Raw genomic sequence first — 21,935 nt, 5'->3', positions numbered from 1 at the left:
TCTAAATGGTTCCTGTTGGGCCCACCTTGCCAGTTTGCCAGACATTCCTGCTCTTACCTGAAACTTACCTCATTTCAACTTGGGACTCCCTGCTATGCTTCAGTACTATTTGGTGTATTTTTCTTCCCCAGTTCTATCTGCCAGATTAAAATGAGATCTTCAGGTAATGTGCATAAATACTTATGCATAAATACTTATGCACCACTAAAAGAAAACCAAGACATCCCTATAGGCATTAGCAAGTGCTAACACAGTGACAGAAAATACTGTAAAGATGAGAAAAACAAACCCAGTTCATGTCATAGCCAACTGCCTAGTCTAATATATGTAATTAATTATAGACTTGCCAGCTTTCAGCAATTTTGCAGAAATTATTACACAAATAATGAATCATTGAAATCCAGAATCTCAGAATAATTAAGAAAGCTGTCAGTAATTCATGGGACTGAAAAACAAAGAAAATAAAGACCGAATCTATCATGATAGCCTATTTTAGCTTTGCTTAGAGCAAATTTTTTTGTCTAAATTAAACAGAATTAAATAAAGAAAATAAAATGAAGTTTTGAGCTAATTTTGTTGAGAAATGCCAAAAGCATTCATAACAGATTCAAGAACAATTTACCATGAACTCGAAAGTTAATTGCAAATCTGATTATAAATCACTAATATAATGGATTGAACTATTTTATTTCATACTGATTTTAAACATTCTTCAATTTCTGTAGTACCTGTTGGTTATTTATTTGTTTGGTTTTTAATGTCTGTACCATTCCCAGAGAGCTTTTTTTTTTTCATAGTATGCACTCCAAATAGTATGATAAATGAAGGAGCAAATGAATGATTGGCATGTATAAAAGAAGGAATATTTCCCTTAAATATTTTGGCTTGCCTTCTTGCAGCAGCATGTCAGAGTGACTAGGACCCACACCAGAGCCAAACAGTCTGGGTTGACATTCTGACTCTGCATCTGTCAGCAGTGTGAACCTGTACAATGCGCTTAACATCTCTGTGCCTCAGTTTCCTCATTTGAAAATGGGAATAATAATAGTGCCTGTCTCATAGGGTGTGGTGAGGATTAGATGCAATTTCATGTGTAAAGTCCTTAGAACATTGCCTGACACGTGATAAAGCATAAGTGATTTCCATTATTATTCCTTTAACACATATGAATACTCCATTTTAAGTAAAAAAGAAAAAGAAACTTTAAAGAATTATGAACTTTCAAAACTATCTGTAATTAATTTATTTTAGATAAGATGAAGACTAAACCTTAAGAACTCTGCAGGATAGAAAATGTCATGCTTGCTGAAGAGAAGCAGATACTCAGGAGACGTGACCATGAAGTAAGAGAATTCTGAGGTTTGGGGAAAATCCTAGTGGCAAGAGATAGTACTGATGGGCAAGGCAGAAGCAGAGGTGAGAGGTCCCAAATCACAAAAAGACTAAAGAAAACCAAAATAAATATTACCAGTAGACACACCGCAGGTCTGGTCACCATATGAACGTGATCTTAAAAGATTTCCTCAGTCTTTGAGGAATTTCTTCCCTATGGAATGATTTATTCCATTTCATAAATGGACAGTGTAAAGAGATACCTATGGTCACATCCCTGAGGCCCATCTCTGATTTGTTCCACAGATGGGGTTCCCAGTTACATGCAAGTTAAGACTCAAACTAATAGAGTCCCACCTCCAGCTCACCTTGTGTGTATGTCTTTCTGCTCCTGCTTTAGCATCATGCCTGAAGATGCAGGCGCCTGCTCGGCTGGCAAGTACCTGCATAGTTGCTGTCACTCTGTAGAGCTTCCCCCACTTTAATGCTATTGTCAATTGACATTTATCACTATATTTGCATTGCTGTGTTTCTTGTAGTAAAATTCAGAGGAAAATAAAACCTGGGTTTTATATTTCTTAAAAAAAGAAGATAGCAATATTCTTTTTTGCAGCAAAAAGTATTTTATTTTACCCTGGCTGTTTCATGCATTTTTGCAAGCTGCCCTGCCTGGTAGGTATTTGAGTTTGTGGGCTATATTCAGAAGCTTTGCTTATGTCGAACCTTATATAAAGTCATACCAGCTATTAACTTGGTAAAGATTTCAAAAAGAGTGGAAATATCCAGGACGGGCTTCAAATGTATGCCTGTAGTATTTTATTGTTAAGAATGGCATTGGTTATTTGTTTCAGATAAGTAATTACTATGATAAGAAGGGAGTAGACTGCAATTTTAGTTTGAATCTAAGGTGAGTACTGAAATTTTATTTTTTAAAATTCAGTATTTTTTAAACAAATTTTTAATCTTTATCTAGATGAGTTTGCAAACTTTCTCCTTTAACTGTTTATTTCTTTTTTTTGTATATATTTCCTTTTTTTTTTTGGCTAGGTCGGGTCTTAGTTGCGGCACACGGGATCTTCGTTGAGGCATGCGGGATCTTTTCGTTACGGCGCGTGGTCTGCTTGTGTTTCTCTCTAGTTGTGGCGCTCGGGCTCTAGGGTGTGTGGGCTCTGTAGTTTGCAGCACGCAGCCTCTCTCGTTGAGGCGCACGAGCTCAGTAATTGTGGCACGCCAGCTTAGTTGCCCCGCGGCATGTGGGATCTTAGTTCCCCCACCAGGGATCTAACCCGCGTCCCCTGCATTGGAAGACGGATTCTTTACCACTGGACCACCAGGGAAGTCCTTTTTAACTGTTTATTGTCATCAGTTTTGTACACAACATACATACGTATGATAGGCTTTTAATAAATGCATTATTTTGCATTGCTGGAATAAATCTTACTTTGCCATGATTCATATTGACACAGTTGGTATATTTTTCTAATATTTTATTTGAAATATTTTTTTCTCTATTTTTTTAATTGAGATATGACTGACATGTAATATTGTGTTAGTTTCAGGTATACAATATAATGATTCAATATTTGTACATATTGCAAAATGATCACCACAATAAGTCTAGTTAACATCCCTCACCATATATAGTTACAAAATGTGTTTTCTTATGATGAGAACTTTTAAGATCTACTCTCTTAGCAACTTTCAAATACGCAATACTGTATTATTAACTATGATCTCGGGTGGCCTCAGCCTGCAGCGGCTTGAAGCAGGATTTCTGTTCCCTGCCAGAGACTGAGGTCGGGCAGCGGCAGTGAGAGCGCTGAATCCTAGCCACCAGACCACCAGGGGCCAGTGGCCAGTGACAACACCCTGGCCCGTCAGCTGTGTAGAAATGTATTTCCACATAGAGACGGAAAGTAGTGAACCAAGTGAAGTGTTTATTCGGAGTTGAAAGAGTACAGTATGTGTGGATAGTCACAGAGGTGGGCTCAGAGAGAGAGTCGCGTCCTCTTGGTAGTTTGAATCACTTTTATGGGGCATGTCTTCCGGGTTTCCTTTGGACAGTCATCTTGCTTTGCCTGGTTCTGAGTCCGTATCTGGTATATTTCAGGGTCCTCCCCTTTGTGCCTGCGCATCTCTTAGCCAAGATGGATTCTAGCGAAGAGGCCTATGGGTAGTTGACATCACTTACTATGGTGTGGCGCCCCCTCCCTTTTTGATCTCCAAGGAGCCTTTCTGCGCATGTGTAGTTGGGAAGGGCTCCTTGATTTCGAGAATGAGGAATATGTGGTCTTTTATCTTATCTGGGTAGGGCCCAGCCTCCTCCATCATACTGCTTTTATGGAGTTTCTGCTATTATGGAGTTTCTATTCACAGGGGAGAAACTGTTCAGCTTGGGGCCCATCTATCTCCTGCCTCAACTGTAGTCACCATTCTGTGTACTACATCACCATGTTTTATTGTATAACTGAAACTTTGTACCTTTGACCCCCCTCACCCATTTCAGCACTTCCCACCCCACTTTTTCCTCTATTTTTAAGTGATTATTTCTGTAGATTTAATTTTTAATTTTTGTTCTTTGTCTGTATTTTATGTCAGAATCAGGTTAGCCTCTTAAAATGAACTGAGAAATTTCCACTTTTTATATTTGTTCCAAAATATCTAAATATGATATGTAGTATCTGTTCTCTGAAATCTGATATAATTTATCAGTTAAACCATTTGGGCCTTTTGTTTTGGGGAGAGTTAACAGTTTGACATCTTCTCAATTTCTTCTGTTGTTACTATTGTATTTAGCCATGACTCCTCTGGGCTAAACTCTTTAATTTTTCTTTTTTTTTTTCTTGCAATAAGTTGTATATAACATATTCATGTAATTTTAAAAAATCTCTCCCAGATTTTTGGTTACATTCCCTTTCTTGTTTCTAACAGTATGTTTATTTTTCTCTCTTTCGTTATAATTTAGTGTAATCGGGCTGAGAGTGCCTGAGGTACTCATCTTACAACAGGAATGGTCTTGTCAATAAATCCTCTCCACTGGCCATGATTCTCCCTCTCTTGGACAGTGCTTGGATGGGTACTGTCTAAATTTGTTTCCCTGACTCTTCTCATTCAGCATTTTGATAACAGACCAGACCCCTGCTGTCTGACACATTCACACATTCTTCCTTTAGACATGTTAATGCATTCTATCTTTACAGTCCAGTTTGGTTGGTCTAGAAGCCACTCTATTTAAGGTGACTTTACCTATTATTGGGTTTTGCTTTTAACGTGAAAATAACATTTATTTTCTGATTTTTAAAACAATACAAGCTCGTTATAAAACATTTAAATATTCCAGATATTCCAGAATAGCATAAAGAATGTAAAATTGACCAGAGAACCACTAGCCAGTTAAAACCACTGTTAACATTTTGGTAAACATCCTTCCAGATCACCCTCAATTAAAATGAAAAAAGTATCACATTATACATGCCTTTTTATAACCTACTTTTTTACTCAACAATGTGCTATAGACATTTTTCCATGTCAGTAACTACAAATGTATGTCATCATTTTAACAGGTATGTATTATTACACAGTATGAATGTTCCACATTTATTTGTGTTTAATTTTACGGTTGAAGTATCAGAGGAAAATCTTATTTCCCTTATTTTGAAATTCTTGAAAGTTATCCCACCAGAATGTCCCCAGAGCAAATACCCACTTTTATTTAAGTTTACCATGTGCCAGGTTCTCTGCTAAGACTATATGAATTAACTTAATTCAATCTTCTTATAAGGGCAGGGAGCCTTGAGTGAAAATCAAAATCATCAACCGTCTTCCGGGTGACAAGATACCATAGATTTTCCACAAAAAGGTAATTTTTTTCCCACTTGTTTTCAAAGTGCTCTTGAAGACACCATTGACATTTTTGGATGAAACTTCACTTTCACTTCAACTGGCATTTATTGGGCTGTTACCAACATTGATTTGAGATCTAGTTTCTTCAACTGTAAAATAAGATAGTTGGAGTAGTTGTTTCTAGGACTTTTTTCCAGCTCTGAAATATTTGATTCTGGGTAGAGGACAGTGTGACAGGTGGGTTTGTGCATTTTCAGGGGGAAAGGGTAAGACAAAATGATTGTAAAATATTCCTTACCATCAAAGTGTTTATATCAGAGAGGACAAATATATAGACACCTCTTGAAGTATAAAAGTTAAATCTTTTAAATGGAATTTTATGAGCACACATGGGAGAACAAATTGACTAAAGAAGGCAAAGAAGGCCTCATGGAAAAGGTGGAGATTAAGCTGGGCTTGAAGACTAGATAACAGCAAAATGTGCAGATCTACAGATGTGTGGAGATTTAATCTGTGATTTAAGAGGGAATGTAGATGGGATGGGAGGTGTGTCAGATAACTTGCACTTGTTCCTTTGGGTCCCCTCTTCACTGTGCTCCACCTTGAGTCCTCACGCCCTGTGCCTTGGGAAGTTTACTTGCATTGGTAGACTTGCTTTTCCTCTGGCTTCCAGTTGGGTTCAGCTAACCTGAAAATAAGAGGGTAGGGGAAGACTGAAGTAGGAATACCTGTTCCTGGCCCCTTCCTTGCCAAGTTTCCATGGCTCCCTCTGCTGAAGGCACGGATCTTGTTTAGAGTCCAGCTCCATACACTTCCCTCTCTAGATACCGGTAATGCTCCTTCCCCTTGCTCCTTCAGACCTAGAGGTTGTAACAGTCCCCAATCCCATCCCAAAGCTATCCTTCGGGTACTGCACCACGTTCCGGTGGCTCCCTAAACTTTGCCCATGTCTTGTAAATAATTCCCTTACTAAACTCTCCTTGAATTACCCAGTTTAATATGCTGTGTATTTTTTTAATTGAAGTATAGTTGCTGTACAATATAAGTTACAGGTGTACAATATAGTAATTTATAATTTTTAAAGGTTATACTCCATTTATAGTTATTATAAAATATTGGCTATATTCCTCGTGTTGTACAGTATATCCTTGTAGCTTATTTTATACCTCTATATCTGTGAATCTGCTTCTTTTTTGTTATGTTCACTAGTTTGTTGTATTTTTAAAATTCCACATATACCTAATATCATACAGTATCTGTCTTTCTGACTTATTTCACTTAGCGTGATGCCCTCCAAGTCCATCCATGTTGCTTCAAATGGCAAAATGTCATTCTTTTTTGTGGCTGAGTAGTATTCCATTGTATATGTATACCATATCTTCTTTATCCACTCGTCTGTTAATAGACACTTAAGTTGCTTCCATTCTTCAGCAATTGTAAATAATGCTGCTATGAACATTGGGGTGCATGTATCTTTTCAAATTAGTGTTTCTATTTTTTTCAGAAATATACCCAGGAGTGGAATTGCTGGGTCATATGTTAGTTCTATTTTTAGTTTTTTGAGAAACCGCCATACTGTTTTCCACAGTGGCTACACCAATTTACATTCCCACCAACAGTATACAAGAGTTCCCTTTTCTCCACATCCTTGGCAACATTTGTTATTTGTGGGGTGTTTTTTTGTTTTGTTTTGTTTTGTTTTTTGATGATAGGCATTCTGACCGGTGTGAGGTGATATCTCTTTGTGGTTTTGATTTGCATTTCCCTAATGATTAGTGATGTTGAGTATGTTTTCATGTGCCTGTTGGCCATCTTTCATGTCCTCTTTGGAAAAATATCTATTCAGTTCTTCTGCCCATTATATAATCAGGTTGTTTGTTTTTTTGATGTTGAGTTGTATGAGCTGTTTATATATGTTGGATATTAATCACTTATCAGTCATATCATTTTCAAATATTTTCTCCCATTCAGTAGGTTGTCTTTTCATTTTGTCGATGGTTTCCTTTGCTCCGCAAAAACTTTTAAGTGTAATTAGATTGCATTTATTTTTGCTTTTATTTCCTTTGCTTTAGGAGATGGATCCACAAAAATATTGCTGCAATTTATGTCAAGGAGTGTTCTGCCTATGTTTTCCTCTAGGAGTTTTATAGTATCCAGTCTTACAATTAGGTCTTTAATCCATTTTAAGTTTATTTTTGTATATGGTATTAGAGAAATGTTCTAATTTCATTCTTTTCCATTAGCTGTCCAGTTTTCCCAGCACCACTTATTAAAGAGACTATCTTTTCTCCATTGTATATTCTTGTCTCCTTTGTCATAGATTAATTGACCATAAGGGCGTGGGTTTATTTCTGGGCTCTCTATCCAGTTCCACTGACCTGTATTTCTGTTTTTGTGCCTGTACCATACTGTTTACTATAGCTTTGTACTACAGTCTGAAGTCAGGGAGCGTGATTCCTCCAGCTCTGTTCTTCTTTCTCAAGATTGTATCGGCTATCTGGGGTCTTTTGTATTTCCATACAAATTTTAAAATTATTTTTTCTAGTTCTGTGAAAAATGCTATTGGTATTTTGATAGGGATTGCATTGAATCTGTAGATCGCCTTGGGTAGTATGGTCATTTCAACAATATTGATTCTTCCAACCCAAGAACATGGTATATTTTTCCTGGGTTGTCTTCAGTTTCTTTCACCAGTATCTTATAGTTTTCCAAGTACAGGTCTTTTACCTACTTAGGTAGGTTTATTCCTAGGTATTTTATTCTTTTTGATGCAGTGGTACATGGCACTGTTTCCTTAATTTGTCTTTCTGACAGTTCGTTTTTAGTGTATAGAAATGCAACAGATTTCTGTATGTTAATTTTGTATCCTGCAACTTTACCAAATTCACTGATGAGCTCTACTAGTTTTCTGGTGGTGTCTTTAGAATTTTCTGTGTATAGTATCGTGCCATCTGCAAACAGTAACAGTTATACTTCTTTTCCAAATTAGATTCCTTTTATTTCTTTTTCTTCTGTGATTACTATGTCTGGGATTTTCAAAACTATGTTGAATAAAAGTGTATGCCACACATTTGTAAAAAAAAAAAAGTGTATGCCATCCATTTTTTGCTGTTACCTTGATACTGTATCTATGGTTAAGGAATCATTAAATGTCTTCACATTTTAATAATTGTGAAATCATGATATATCTTATCCATGATATATAAGGTCCACCATGCCCCTCGGACTCATACCTAAAAGCTGTTATTACATCAATGATGTATCATAATCAATGGTATCTTAGAATGGAAGAACTGTAGTACATAGTGAAAGATATTCTCAGGAAAGGCTAAAAAGACCCGCTTCAGATTCTTGTGGAAAAAAGAAAATTTGAATTTTATTTTGTAGGCAACTGAGAGCAATTCTTGGGCTTCTAAATAGAGTGCCATAATTAGGCTTGTGATATAACAATAATCTTTCAACAGAGTGGAGGGTAGACTGAATATAGAAGTCTGAATACAGGAAGATCAGTTGGGCTGTTATTGCAATAATTTAGGGGGGAAAAGTGATGATGGTCCAAAGTAAGGCAATTAGAGTAGAAACAAAGAAAATGGGACAGATGTAACAGCCTGATAAGGCTGTTATAGTTGCAAGAAAAAGCAGTTAAATCAGAATAGCACGAGTTAAGACTTTCAGAAAATCTAAATAGATAGGTACAGACCCACGGATCCTCCTTTTCCTAAGTGCTAAAACAATATTCTCATTTGTGTAGAAACCAGGGAAAGGTTCATACCAAGAACTTTGAAAGCCATAAATTGATAACAATTAAAGTTGGGTTATGGGTAAATGAGATTTGTTATTATTCTTACTACTTTTGTGTATGTTTGGAATTTTCCACATTAAAAAATTAAAATGCAAAACAATTAAAGTACAGTCATCCCTCAGTATGCACAGGGGGTTGGTTCCAGGACCCCACACAGATACCAAAATCCAGAGATGCTCAAGTCCTTCATATAAAAGGCATAGAATTTGCATATTCTGTATCTATGCACATCCTCTTGTATACTTTAAATCATTTCTAGATTACTTATATCTAATACAATGTAAATGCGATGTAAATAGTTTCAGGCATGTAGCAAATTCAAGTTTTGACTTCTGGAACTTTCTGGAATTTTTTCCCCAATATTTTCGATCAGTGGTTGGTTGAATCTGCACATGCAGAACCCATGAATATGAAAGGCTGACTATAATGCTTTTATTTTAATATGAAAAATGTCTTTCAAATACAGAAGGATTTGCACCAAATGGAAGAAAAATTAGAGAGAGGCATAAAAATTAGCAGTTAAGAACACAATCTCTGAAAAGGGAACAATCCTGCACTGTTGGTAGGAATGTAAATTGGTACAGCAACTATGGAAAATTGTTTGAGGTTCTTCAAAAAATTAAAAATAGAGCTACCATAAGTTCCAACAATTCCATTTCTGGGTACTTTTCCTAAGAAAACAAAAACACTAGTTCAAAAATATGTGTGCACCCCTGTATTCATAGCAATATTGTTTACAGTACCCAAGATAGGGAAGCAACCTAAATATCCATCAACAGATGAATGGATAAAAAAGACGTGATATACATAACTACAATGGAATATTACTCAGTCGTAAAAATAATGAAATCTTGGGACTTCCCTGGTGGTCCAGTGGCTAAGACTCTGTACTCCCAACACAGGGGACCCAGGTTCGATCCCTGATCAAGGAACTAGATCCCACATGCTGCATCTAAGAGCCCACATGCTGTAACTAAGACCCGGCACAGCCAAATAAATAAATAAGTAAATAAATATTTTTTTAAAAATGAAATATTGCCATTTGCAACAACATGGACAGACCTAGACAGTATTATGCTAAGTGAAATAAGTGAAACAGAAAAAGACAGATACTGTATGATTTCACTTATGTGTAGAATCTAAAAAATAAAACAAATGAACCAACATAAAACAGAAACAGAGTTATAGATACAGAGAAAAAACAGGTGGTTGCCAAAGGGGAGAGGGTGGGGGAATGAGTGAAATAGGTGAGAGAGAGTAAGAGGTACAAACTTCCAATTACAAAATAAATGAGTCATGGGGATAATATATACAGCATGGGGAATATAGTCAGTAATATTGTAATAACTTTGTATGGTGACAGATGGTAACTAGACTCATGGTGGTGATCACTTTGTGTTGTATAGAAATATTGAACCACTATGTTGTACACCTGGAACTAACATAGTATTTTAAGTCAATTGTACTTCAACAAAAACAAAAAGAAAGAAACAAACAAAAAACACAATCTCTGAACAAGACTGAGTTCACTTCTGAATCAGAAGTCTAAGATCCACAGTCTTCAAGCTGCCCATGACTCAGTTCTCTTCCTCTTTCTCCCAAACCACAGAAGTATAATAATTATAACAGCAAACACTTACAGAGCCTTGACTATGCACCAGAAACCATTTTTTAAAATTAATTTTTATTGGAGTATAGTTGCTTTATGATGTTGTGTTAGTTTCTACTGTACAGCAAAATGAATCAGCTATACATAAACATATATCCCCTCTTTTTTGGATTTCCTTCCCATTTAGGTCACCACAGTGCATTAAGTAGAGTTCCCTGTGCTCTACAGTATGTTCTCACTAGTTGTCTATTTTATACACAGTATCAATAGTGTATATATGTCAATCCCAATCTCCCAATTCCTCCCACCCCCACCTTTCCCCCTTGGTATCCATATGTTTGTTCTCTATGTCTGTGTCTCTATTTCTGCTTTGCAAATAAGATCATCTATATCATTTTTCTAGATTCAACATATATGCATTAATATACGATATTTGTTTTTCTCTTTCTGATTACTTCACTCTGTGTGACACTCTCTAGGTCCAGCCACATCTCTGCAAATGACTCAATTTCTTTCCTTTTTATGGCTGAGTAATATTCCATTGTATGTATGTACCACAACTTCTTTATCCATTCTCTGCTGATGCACATTTAGGTTGCTTCATCTCTGGGCTATTGTAAATAGTGCTGCTATGAACATTGGGGTGCATGTGTCATTTTGAATTACGGTTTTCTCTCAGAAACCATTTTAAATATGTTATAAGCATGAAATCATTTAATCCTCACAATAACCTCATTTATTACAGGTAAGGTAACTGAGTCAATGAGACATTAAGATGCCAAAGGCACACAGCTAGTAAGCAGCAGATACAACCTGACATTTTTGTGGCACCAGAAGCTGGGTTCATACATATCACGTATCACAGTAAGGTGTAGTGGTTGTTATAACAAAGAGAATGCACCCATCTCTAGTGTTATGGGACACTTTAACTGTTCCCAAGTAAAGGGAGAGTGAGTAGTCAAGGAGAATTCATCAGCAATGTTTTTAGGCAAAACACAGACATGGATAAAACTGCTCATAGGCACAACTGTGGAAAAAAATCACAATCATAAATAAACACACAAACTAAAAGAAAGAAAAGAATATATGGTACAATTGGATAATATGTCTGAGAAAATAAAGTTGGATTCTTAACACATTACACTAAAAAAATTTATAATAGTTGAAAAATTTAAACTTAAGATATAAAAACTACATAAAAGAGAGATTTTTAAAAAATACTCTTAGAGTAGGTTAGAGTTTCCTAAGTATGAAATAAACCCAGAAACCATAAAAGATAGGAATGATAAAATGAATCATATAAAATTTTTAAAAATTCTTGAATAGAGAAAGCCATCAAAAGTTATGAAAAATTACAAACCATAAACTGGGAAAAACACTTGCAGTTCACATCATAAATGGATGATTTCCTTAATATGTAAACAGCTCCTAAAGTCAATAATAAAATGACCTAACAATAGGTCAAATGGGCTAAGATATGAATAGACATTTCATAAAACTGGAAATTACACATAGTTCTTAAATATAGGAAAAAGCACTTCCTATATTTCCTTCTTAAATATAGAACTTCATTCATTAGAAGAGACATACAAACTAAAATTACATTACAATACCATATTTCACAAAATCACTGAAGCACAAAAACTTTGATAACTTACTTTATTCATGAGGGTGTGGGACAGCAGGAACTGTCCTATACTGCTAATGAATGCTATTTAGTTTATCTTCTGCCCAGAACATTTAAAATATCCGTCAAAATCACATATTCAAATACTTTCACCTAACAATTATCTTCTATAATCTATCCCATACACATACTCAGATGTGAAATGACTTATGTATGAGGAAGTTTATTGAACCATTGTTTGCACTAGAAAAATGTTTTTCAAAAAACAAGTAAAAGCCTCCAGGATACTGGTTAAATAAATTTTGTTTTATCTGTAAAATGGAATAATCTTCAGTCAGTGAAAAGAATGAAACAGTTCTATATACAGTGTACTTATATGGCAGCATGTCCTACAAATATTATGTTAAAAAAAGTATTATGTGAAAAAATACACACACCCAAGTGAGAGTAAATTAGTACATTATATATACTGCTGTTTATTATATATATTCAAAATATATACACATACCCAAATGAGTATGTATATGCTCAAAAATAAGTGGTAGTCCAGAGATAAGATTGCCATAGGTTCATGCAGGGAAATCATCAGCTCAGTACTGAAGGATCAAATTTCTTGCATTTCTCTACATTCCTACATTTCTCCCTCCATATTTGCTTCATCCTAAAGCTTGTTCCCTTGTGGTCACGGGACGGTTGCAGCCATTTGAGTACTTACATGCGGACACAACTTCCAGCAAGAAAGACTTTTTGGGTTCACTTTTCTGGGAGTGAGGAAACCTTCCTAGAAGCCCTCTAGTAGACAAGCCTTAATGCCACATTGGCCAGGTTAGGGAAACCTGCCCAGTCCGAAACCTAACACTGGAAAATAAATAGCTTAGACTAGTGGTTCTCAACCTGCAGTAATTTTGCCCTCCAGAGGGCATTTGGCAATATCTAGAGACATTTTAGTCACAACTTGGGGGAAGGGTGCTACTGGCACCTAATGGGACATTGCAAGGCACACTGCTAAACATCCTAGGACACACTGAACAGCCACTCACAGCCAAGAATTATCTGACCCCAACCTTGTGCACTACTGGTGGGAATGTAAATTGGTACAGCCACTATGGAAAACAATATGGAGTTTCCTCAACAAATTAAAAATAGATGCAGCAGGCTTCCCTGGTGGTGCAGTGGTTAAGAGTCTGCCTGCCAATGCAGGGGACACAGGTTCGAGCCCTGGTCCGGGAAGATCCCACATGCCACGGAGCAACTAAGCCCGTGTGCCACAACTACTGAGCCTGTGCTCTAGAGCCCGCGAGCCACAACTACTGAGCCCACGTGCCACAACTACTGAAGCCTGCGCACCTGTAGCCCATGCTGTGCCACAAGAGAAGCCACCACAATGAGAAGCCCACACACCACAACAAAAAGTAGCCCCTGCTCACCGCAACTAGAGAAAGCCCATGTGCAGCAATGAAGACCCAATACAACCAAAAATAAGTAAATAAAATAAATTTTTTTAAAAAATTAAACAAAATAATAATAATAAAATAAAAATAAAAATAGACGCAGCAACTCCACTTTTGGATATATGTCCGAAGGAAAAGAAATCACTGTCAAAAGATATCTGCACCCCTATGTTGAGTGCAGCATTATTTACAATAACCAAGACATAGAAACAACCAAAGTGGTTATCAACAGAGGAATGGATAAAGAAAATGTGAGATATATATAGAGAAGAATACTATATATATATATATATATATATATATATATATATGTATAGTGGAATAATATTCAGCCACAAAAAGGAAATCCTGTCATTTATGACCACGTGTATGGGTCTTGAGGGTATTATGCTAAGGGAAATAAAAGACAGAAAAAGACAAATACTGAATGATTTCACTTATATGTAGAATCTAAAAAAAGCAAAAAACAACAACAAAAAAACAGCCCACAAAATGAACCAAAAAACCCCAAACTCATAGCATAGAAAAGGAGATGAGATTTGTGGTTACCAGAGGTGGTACCAGAGGGGTGGGGGAATGGGGAAACTGGTAGAAAGTGATCGAAGGTACAAACTTCCAGTTATAATATAAATAAGTATAAATAAGTGCTGGGAAGGTAATGTAGAACATTATGACTAGTTAACACTGCTGCGTGGTATATTTGAAAGTTACCAAGAGAGTACATCCTAAAATTCTCATCACAAGGAAAAAAAAATGTTTCTTTTGTAACTATATGAGGTGATAGATGTTAACTAAACTTACTGTGGTAGTCATTTTACAATATATGTGTCATTATGCTGTGCAACTAAAATTATACAAAACTATGTCAATTATATGTCAATAAAACAGAAAAAAATTATCTGACCCCAAATGTCAATAGTATGGAGATTGACTGACTTAGACTAGTCACTTGGGAGGGAGCACTGTTGGACAGTCATGTACCATGACCACTACAGTCACCTCAACTTGCATAAGGTTAAGTTTCTGAGCATATCCTTTCAGTTATTTCTCCCCTTTTTGCTTCCTACTCTGGGTCATATGCCTCCACCTGTGGCTGGAGTAAGGGAATATATGGCAGAGGCTGCAGTAGGACCATATGGTTAGAGTAGGAGAGGAGTAAGTCACCAAAAGAAGAGAATTGCTGTTACCAGAAGAAAGAGAAAGCTGAGCTATAGGTTTATAGATCTAAAGGTGTCCACTAGTATCATTTTTTTTTGACTCCACATATAAGTGTTATCATATGATATTTGTCTTACTTCACTTAGTATGATAATCTCTTGGTCCATCCTCGTTGCTGCAGATGGCATTATTTCATTCTTTTTTATGGCTGAGTAATATTCTATTGTATAAATATACCACATCTTCTTTATCCATTCATCTGTTGATGGACATTTAGGTTGCTTCCATGCCTTGGCTATTGTAAATAGTGCCGAATGAACATTGGTGTGCATGTATCCTTTTGAATTACGGTTTTCTCTGGATATATGGCCAGGAGTGGGATTGCTGGGTCATATGGTAGCTCTATTTTTAGTTTTTTAAGGAAACTCCATGCTGTTCTACACAGTGGCTGTACCAATTTACATTCCTACCAACAGTGTAGGAGGGTTCCCTTTTCTCCACACCTTCTCCGGCATTTATTACTTGTAGACATTTTGATGATATGGCCATTCTGACTGGTGTGAGGTGATACCTCATTGTGGTTTGGATTTGCATTTCTCTAATAATTAGCGATGTTGAACATTCTTTCATGTGCATTTTGGCCATCTGTATGTCTTCTCTGGTGAAATGTCTATTTAGGTCTTCTGCCCATTTTTTGATTGGGTGGTTTGGGGTTTCTTTGATATTGTACAAAACAGAAATAGACCCACAGACATAGAAAACAAACTTATGGTTACCAAAGGGGAAGGGTTGGGGGGAGGAGGGATAAATTAGGAGTTGGGGATTAACATATACACACTACTATATATAAAATAGATAACTGGGACTTCCCTGGTGGTGCAGTGGTTAAGACTCTGAGCTCCCAATTCAGGGGGCCTGGGTTCAATCCCCGGTCAGGGAACTAGATCCCACATGCATGCCGCAACTAAGGAGCTGGCGAGCTGCAACTGAGGAGCCTGCCGGCCGCAACTAAAACCCAGCGCAACCAAATAAATAAATAAAATACATATTAATAAAATAAAATAAAATAGATAACCAACAAGGACCTACTGTATAGCACAGGGAACTATACTCAATATTTTATAATAACCTATAAGGGAAAAGAATCTGGAAAAAAATAGATACATATGTATGTTTATCTGAATCACTTTGCTGTACACCTGAAACTAACACAACATTATAAATCAACTATATTTCAATTTTAAAAATTAAAAATTAAAATTAAAAAAATAAAATAAAATGTAAAGGTGTCCACTACACTGAGAGTGAAAATGATGAGGAGAGTGAATATTTCAGAATATTAAAAGAATTGTTAATGCCTGATGATTTTCTAGATGTGAAAAATGTGAGAGAGACTCATTGGAGGGATGATGACAAAATTTGTAGAAAAAGAGTGACTAGAAAGTGATTTTATTATTAACCAGGATAAAGAATTCAGGAAAAGAAACATGTTTGGTGAGGCAGAAGGTACTGTTTTAGACTCCACTTGCCTTCATCAGCATTTGTCTGGAAACAATTATCAGGATCAATTTTATAGGGCTTTTAAAAAATATTTATTTATTTATTTTTGGCTGTGTAGGGTCTTAGTTGCGGCACGCGGGATCTTCATTGCAGCGTGCGGGCTCTTCGTTGTGGTGTGCGGGCTCTTTGTTGTGGCACACGAGCTCCAGAACATTTGGGCTCTGTAGTTTGCGGCACACGGGCTCTCTAGTTGCCATGCGCAGGCTTAGTTGCCCCGTGGCATGTGAGATCTTAGTTCACCGACCAGGGATCGAACCCGCGACCCCTGCATTGGAAGGCGGATTCTTTACCCCTGGACCACCAGGGAAGTCACCATAGGGCTGCTTTTGAGTGTTATAACCAATTCAATAATATGTGTCAACAATTTTTTTAGTCTGATACACGGTAATTCTTGGCCCGCAAGTCAGCTACCCTATTCTGTTCCTGGGCCCTGAATATGCAGACAACACCCAGCCAAATTTATCTTTCTGGACTTTGCTTTTAAAGATGACAGGGAGGCCACCACCAACTCCCTCTTCTTTGTTAAATCACAGTTGTTGTTCAGGCAGGATATATTGCAACCACTTGGTTTTAAGTTTCTTGGTTAAAATCACAATCCCATTGTGCTTCTCTATAATTATACCTAAGTCACCTTTATTGATTTTGGTAATTTCTACTCAGTATTGTGGGGATAGGCTTTGTTTTGGCATTTCCCTCTGAGTTATTAAAAAGCCTAGAAACTTACTGAGTCCAAGGAGGCCTGTTCTTTGCTTTTGGGGGTTTTTTGTTGTTGTTGTTGTTTCAGAATTGTTCTATTTATTTCTTTATTTTTTTATTGAAGTGTAGTTGATTTACAATGTTGTGTTAGTTTCAGGTGTACATCACAGTGATCCAGATTTTTACATATATATATGTATATTCATATATATACTTTTTCAGATTCTTTTCCCTTATAAGTTATTACAAAACATTGAGTACTGTTCTCTGTGCTATACAGTAGGTCCTTGTTGGTTATCTGTTTTACACACTTGTTTTTGGCTGCACCATGAAGCATGCGGAACTTCCCCGACCAGGGATTGAACCTGTTCCCTCTTCAGTGGAAGCTCGGAGTCTTAACCACTGGACCACCAGGGAAGTGCTGTTTATCTGTTTTATATATAGTAGTGTGTATATGTTAATCCCAAACTCCTAATTTATCCCTCCCTCCCCCCTACCCTCCCAACCCCACCTCCGTCCCAAGGAGGCCTGTTCTAATTCCAAACTGCTTAGCTGCTGAAGAAGAATTAAATAATTGGCCTAGTTCACTAACAACTGTAGTTCAGGGGTATGATTTTGTCTACTAACGTAACAATGATACTCTTGCTGGTCCAAATTGGGGCCAAGTACCCTCAGTGTAGGCCCCAAAGTTATAACATTTTAACTTATATTTGGGAACATACACTCCAAGACAAGTAGGAGGTGAGGTGGTGAGGGGGAAAACTTCCTGGTGATCCACATGCTATGCCATATAGGGCTTGGTCCCTATCCCCAGATGCCCCATTTCTTCATGGCTAATTCTTGGTGCCTTTGGTGTCCTTCACTACCAGGGCATCAGTTGGGACTGGCTCAATCTATTAAATAGATTGTAATAAATTGGAATATCAAAAGAGAAGAGGTCAAGGTCTTGGTTCCTTTCTACCCAGGAGGCTCCTTGTTTTCTATGAAAATTTTCATATGAAGAGGCATTAGGAAGGGCAGGCTTTGTCAAGCCACAAAATAAAGGGTAAGGAGTGCCTGTGTTCTTACATTTACATAACTAAGAGCAGCCATTCCAGTGGTTCTTCTCAGAAAAAAGATATGCTCTAAACGGAAATTTTGTCTCCACATAGAGTAGCAGCTGGCCAATTTTTAAATTTGTTTTTAAAAAATGTCAAGTTCTACCTAAGGAGGCAACACATTACTCTTCCTCATTCCATTCTCACTGGGGAATCACACATCACGTTGTATCATTCCTTGCCTTTAGCTCCTTGAACCACCTAAACCCCCTACCCCATTTTGTTACTATGTTTTAAATTATTGGTTAGAGATCTATCTCAACTACCTAGGTCTTAGAAATATTTGAATTAGGCCTAAAGAACTTGCTCTTGCCTCAGATTCCTCTAATTATTTATTTTTCTTTCTTACCTATCTAGACTCCAAAGCAGTTTGTGACCTCCTATTAGTATCTTATCAGTTTCATCAGCTTGGATTTTATTTCTCTTGCAGTCATTCTTCTCCCAGAGAGTAAACAGCTATTCTTTCTTCATTTCAAATCTTCAGAATCAGTTTCTGTTACATTCTATAGAATCCGGTTTATTTTTTTAAATTAATTAATTTTTGGCTGCATTGTGTCTTCGTTGCTGCGTGCGGAATTTCTGTTTGCAGCGAGCGGGGGCTACTCTTCTTTACGGTGCGCGGGCTTCTCGTTGCGGTGGCTTCTCTTTCTTGCGGAGCATGGGCTCTAGGCGCACAGGCTTTAGTAGTTGTGGCACGCGGGCCCAGTAGTTGTGGCTCGTGGGCTCTAGATTGCAGGCTCAGTAGTTGTGGCGCACGGGCTTAGTTGCTCGGGGGCATGTGGGATCTTCCCGGACCAGGGATCAAACCCGTGTCCCCTGCATTGGCAGTGTTTACTGTGCCACCAGGGAAGTCCTGGTTTATTTTTTATCACACACAATACCTCTGTTAGTTTCCAAGTATGTAACATTCCCCTATTTCTGTTGCTTAAAAGACTTTTAAGGTATCTTGGGTCTTCTATCTTTGTTATTTCTTCACAAACTTTGGTACACTACACATGTAGGCATATAAAAAATTTCAAACACTGTAGACGTGTAGAAAGTGAAAGTCTCCCCCATGATCCCTTCCCCCTTCACATTCCTCAGAGATAACCATTGTTAATATATTGATATGTGTCCCTCTGAATATTTCCAAATTATCATTCTTTCAAAATATGCATTAGTTTTTACCCTATTGTTAGAGATTATGCATTTTATAACATCTAGGTTGGTCAATCTGGATAATTATTCACGTTTGTATGATATTTAGCTCTTTTCTTGGTTTTTCTTCTATACTAAACACTCCCTTCTTGGTAGCGCATCACTCCTTCTCCTTTTCTGTAACCTGCTCTTCCCTCTCCTCCAATTCTCTGACTCACACGAGTCATTACATTGTTACAAATGCTACCCCTTCCCCCAGGCAGAGTTGACCGGTCCAAGAGTGAGTTTATAACCCAAATTAGGCCAATCATAACACCCCACCATTGCTGAACTTTGTTGATTGGTCCAGGTGTGGGCACCTAACTTAGAACTCATCCTTCCCTGGGATTACGTGAACATAGGATCATGGGAGTCAGTAAGTACTATTATGGTGGCAAAGCCTGTAATATGTAAGTGAGGGTTAGAGTTTTTGACAGTCATGTTTCCTAGAATTTGGAGAAAGCAAGTGTTGACAGAAAATTAATCAGTTGATCTAAGAAAAAGAATGGAAAGTTTCATCCAAGCCAAACTGAGGGTTGTAACTTGGGAACAGCATCTCAGAAAGCTCCGAGAACTGTTCCACCCACTAGAAGCCAAGATACAGTTATACAAGGTTTTTGAGACAAAAAGCTGTACATTAGATGATGTATGATTGACAGCTTACACAATCTGGATCTGCAAGTACAAAGTGATGGTCATCGTGACCCCTTACAAGATCAAGAGGAAATGTTACCTTTTAAGGAGTTGTCTTACTGATGCTAGGAGAATGTTGCTTTTTATGGTTGAGCAGGTATTTCTGTGGATGGTGGAGGTTTGGTAGATGCAATGCAGATACACAACACACAGCAGAGGGGAAAGAGGAGGCCAGAGTGCAGAGAACATTTTTTATGTTCAAAGTTTTCTTGTCTTGCCATAAAATATGAATTTTATTTCACACAAGTTTACAGTGAGAGGGAATAAAACAAACATACAGAGAGCAAATAAGAGACAAAGTTTTGAAGCCATTCATGTTCCCTATTCCTGAGAACTAGTTTCATTCTTGTCGTTTTCAAGTTATTCTAATTAAACCAGATTCACAAGTAATTCCCCCTTTTTTTTGCTTATGCTGTGTCCCTAAATAACATATCCTCTTTAGTTTAAAAACACTCTTATTTCACTCCTCCCATTTCTGAAATATTACTTTGTTTAGGTGATAACAAAACATTTTGAGGTATGTCATTAACATTACACAGGCTGTTCTTTATTTTCACTAATAGGATCCCCAAAAGTTGTAAGCACAGGATACAGGATGCTACTTCTTCAGGGAGTACCCATGTAGAATCAACTGGAACTGACTACCAATACTTTTTCCTTGTTACCATGCATGAATGACAACATGCCTGTGTAGATACACAATCAGGATCATACTATGTTCTTTGGGCTAGAAATCACTAAGACTTATTTAAGTAAGAGTCACACAAATAGATTTCCTCTTCTTATACAACTATAGTTTTCATAGTTTAAAGCAGATCTTTCATCAGTTCTATTCACAATCTCTTGATGGATTACATGTCATATTAATTACTAGGATCCAAACTAGTAGTTCCATTTGGCAGTTTCTGACAAAGTACCATAACATTAATTTCTTGAAAATTTTCTTGAGGCTGGCAAACAGTAATCATTTTAAATCAGAAAATATTACTAACGCTTATAAATTACATATGACAACAATATATAAAAATTTTTTTTCTTTTTGGCTGCATTGGGTCTTTGTTGCTGCACGCAGGCTTTCTCTAGTTGCAGCGAGCAGGGGCTACTCTTCGTTGCGGTGTGCAGGCTTCTCATTATGGTGGCTTCTCTTGTTGCGGATCACGGGCTCCAGGCACGCGGGCTTCAGTAGTTCTGGCACATGGGCTCAGTAGTTGTGGCTCGCGGGCTTAGTTGCTCCATGGCATGTGAGATCTTCCTGGACCAGGGATCGAACCCATGTCCCCTGCATTGGCAGGCGGATTCTTAACCACTGTACCACAGGGGAAGTCACCTATAAAAATATTTTTAAAGGTTCAATATTTAGGAAGGATGCTTTAGAACTGTGGGGGAGGTTGGAGGGAAGTGTTATCTAGGAGGGACACAAAAGGCATTGCAACAGTATCTGCAACAATTATTCATTTTTTTAATAACATCTTTTTTTTTTTTTAATTCTTTTTTTTTTAATTAATTAATTTATTTATTTTTGGCTGTGTTGGGTCTTCGTTTCTGTGCGAGGGCTTTCTCTAGTTGCAGCGAGCGGGGGCCACTCTTCATCGCGGTGCGCGGGCCTCTCACTGCCGCGGCCTCTCCTGCTGTGGAGCACAGGCTCCAGACGCGCAGGCTCAGCAATTGTGGCTCACGGGCCCAGCTGCTCCGCGGCATGTGGGATCCTCCCAGACCAAGGCTCGAACCCACGTCCCCTGCATCGGCAGGCAGACTCTCAACCACTGCGCCACCAGGAAAGCCCCTTTAATAACATCTTTTTAAAAATTTTTTTAATTTAATTTAATTTAATTTATTTTTTTATACAGGTAAGCAGGTCCTTATTACTCATCAATTTTATACACATCAGTGT

At 37.4% G+C, this 21,935-nt stretch overlaps 1 protein-coding gene and 1 pseudogene across 2 annotated transcripts in view; both read left to right on the top strand.

The window, feature by feature from the left end:
- The window catches only part of LOC309628576 (riboflavin kinase pseudogene), a 215,942-nt pseudogene extending 205,675 nt beyond the window's left edge, over nucleotides 1–10,267 (top strand). Inside the window, exon 2 of the transcript XR_014249447.1 lies at nucleotides 7,150–10,267. The product of XR_014249447.1 is annotated as a riboflavin kinase pseudogene (transcript). The remainder of the gene's footprint in view (nucleotides 1–7,149) is intronic.
- Nucleotides 1–21,935, top strand: part of EIF4E (eukaryotic translation initiation factor 4E) — a 127,195-nt gene that overhangs the window by 38,447 nt on the left and 66,813 nt on the right. The window lies entirely within an intron of this gene.

This window comes from Balaenoptera borealis, assembly GCF_965194805.1.
Source record: "Balaenoptera borealis genome assembly, chromosome: 4".
Classification (NCBI taxonomy): domain Eukaryota; kingdom Metazoa; phylum Chordata; class Mammalia; order Artiodactyla; family Balaenopteridae; genus Balaenoptera; species Balaenoptera borealis.
The sequence above is the reverse complement of the archived record's forward strand: the minus strand, read 5'-3'. Positions and strand labels throughout refer to the sequence as shown.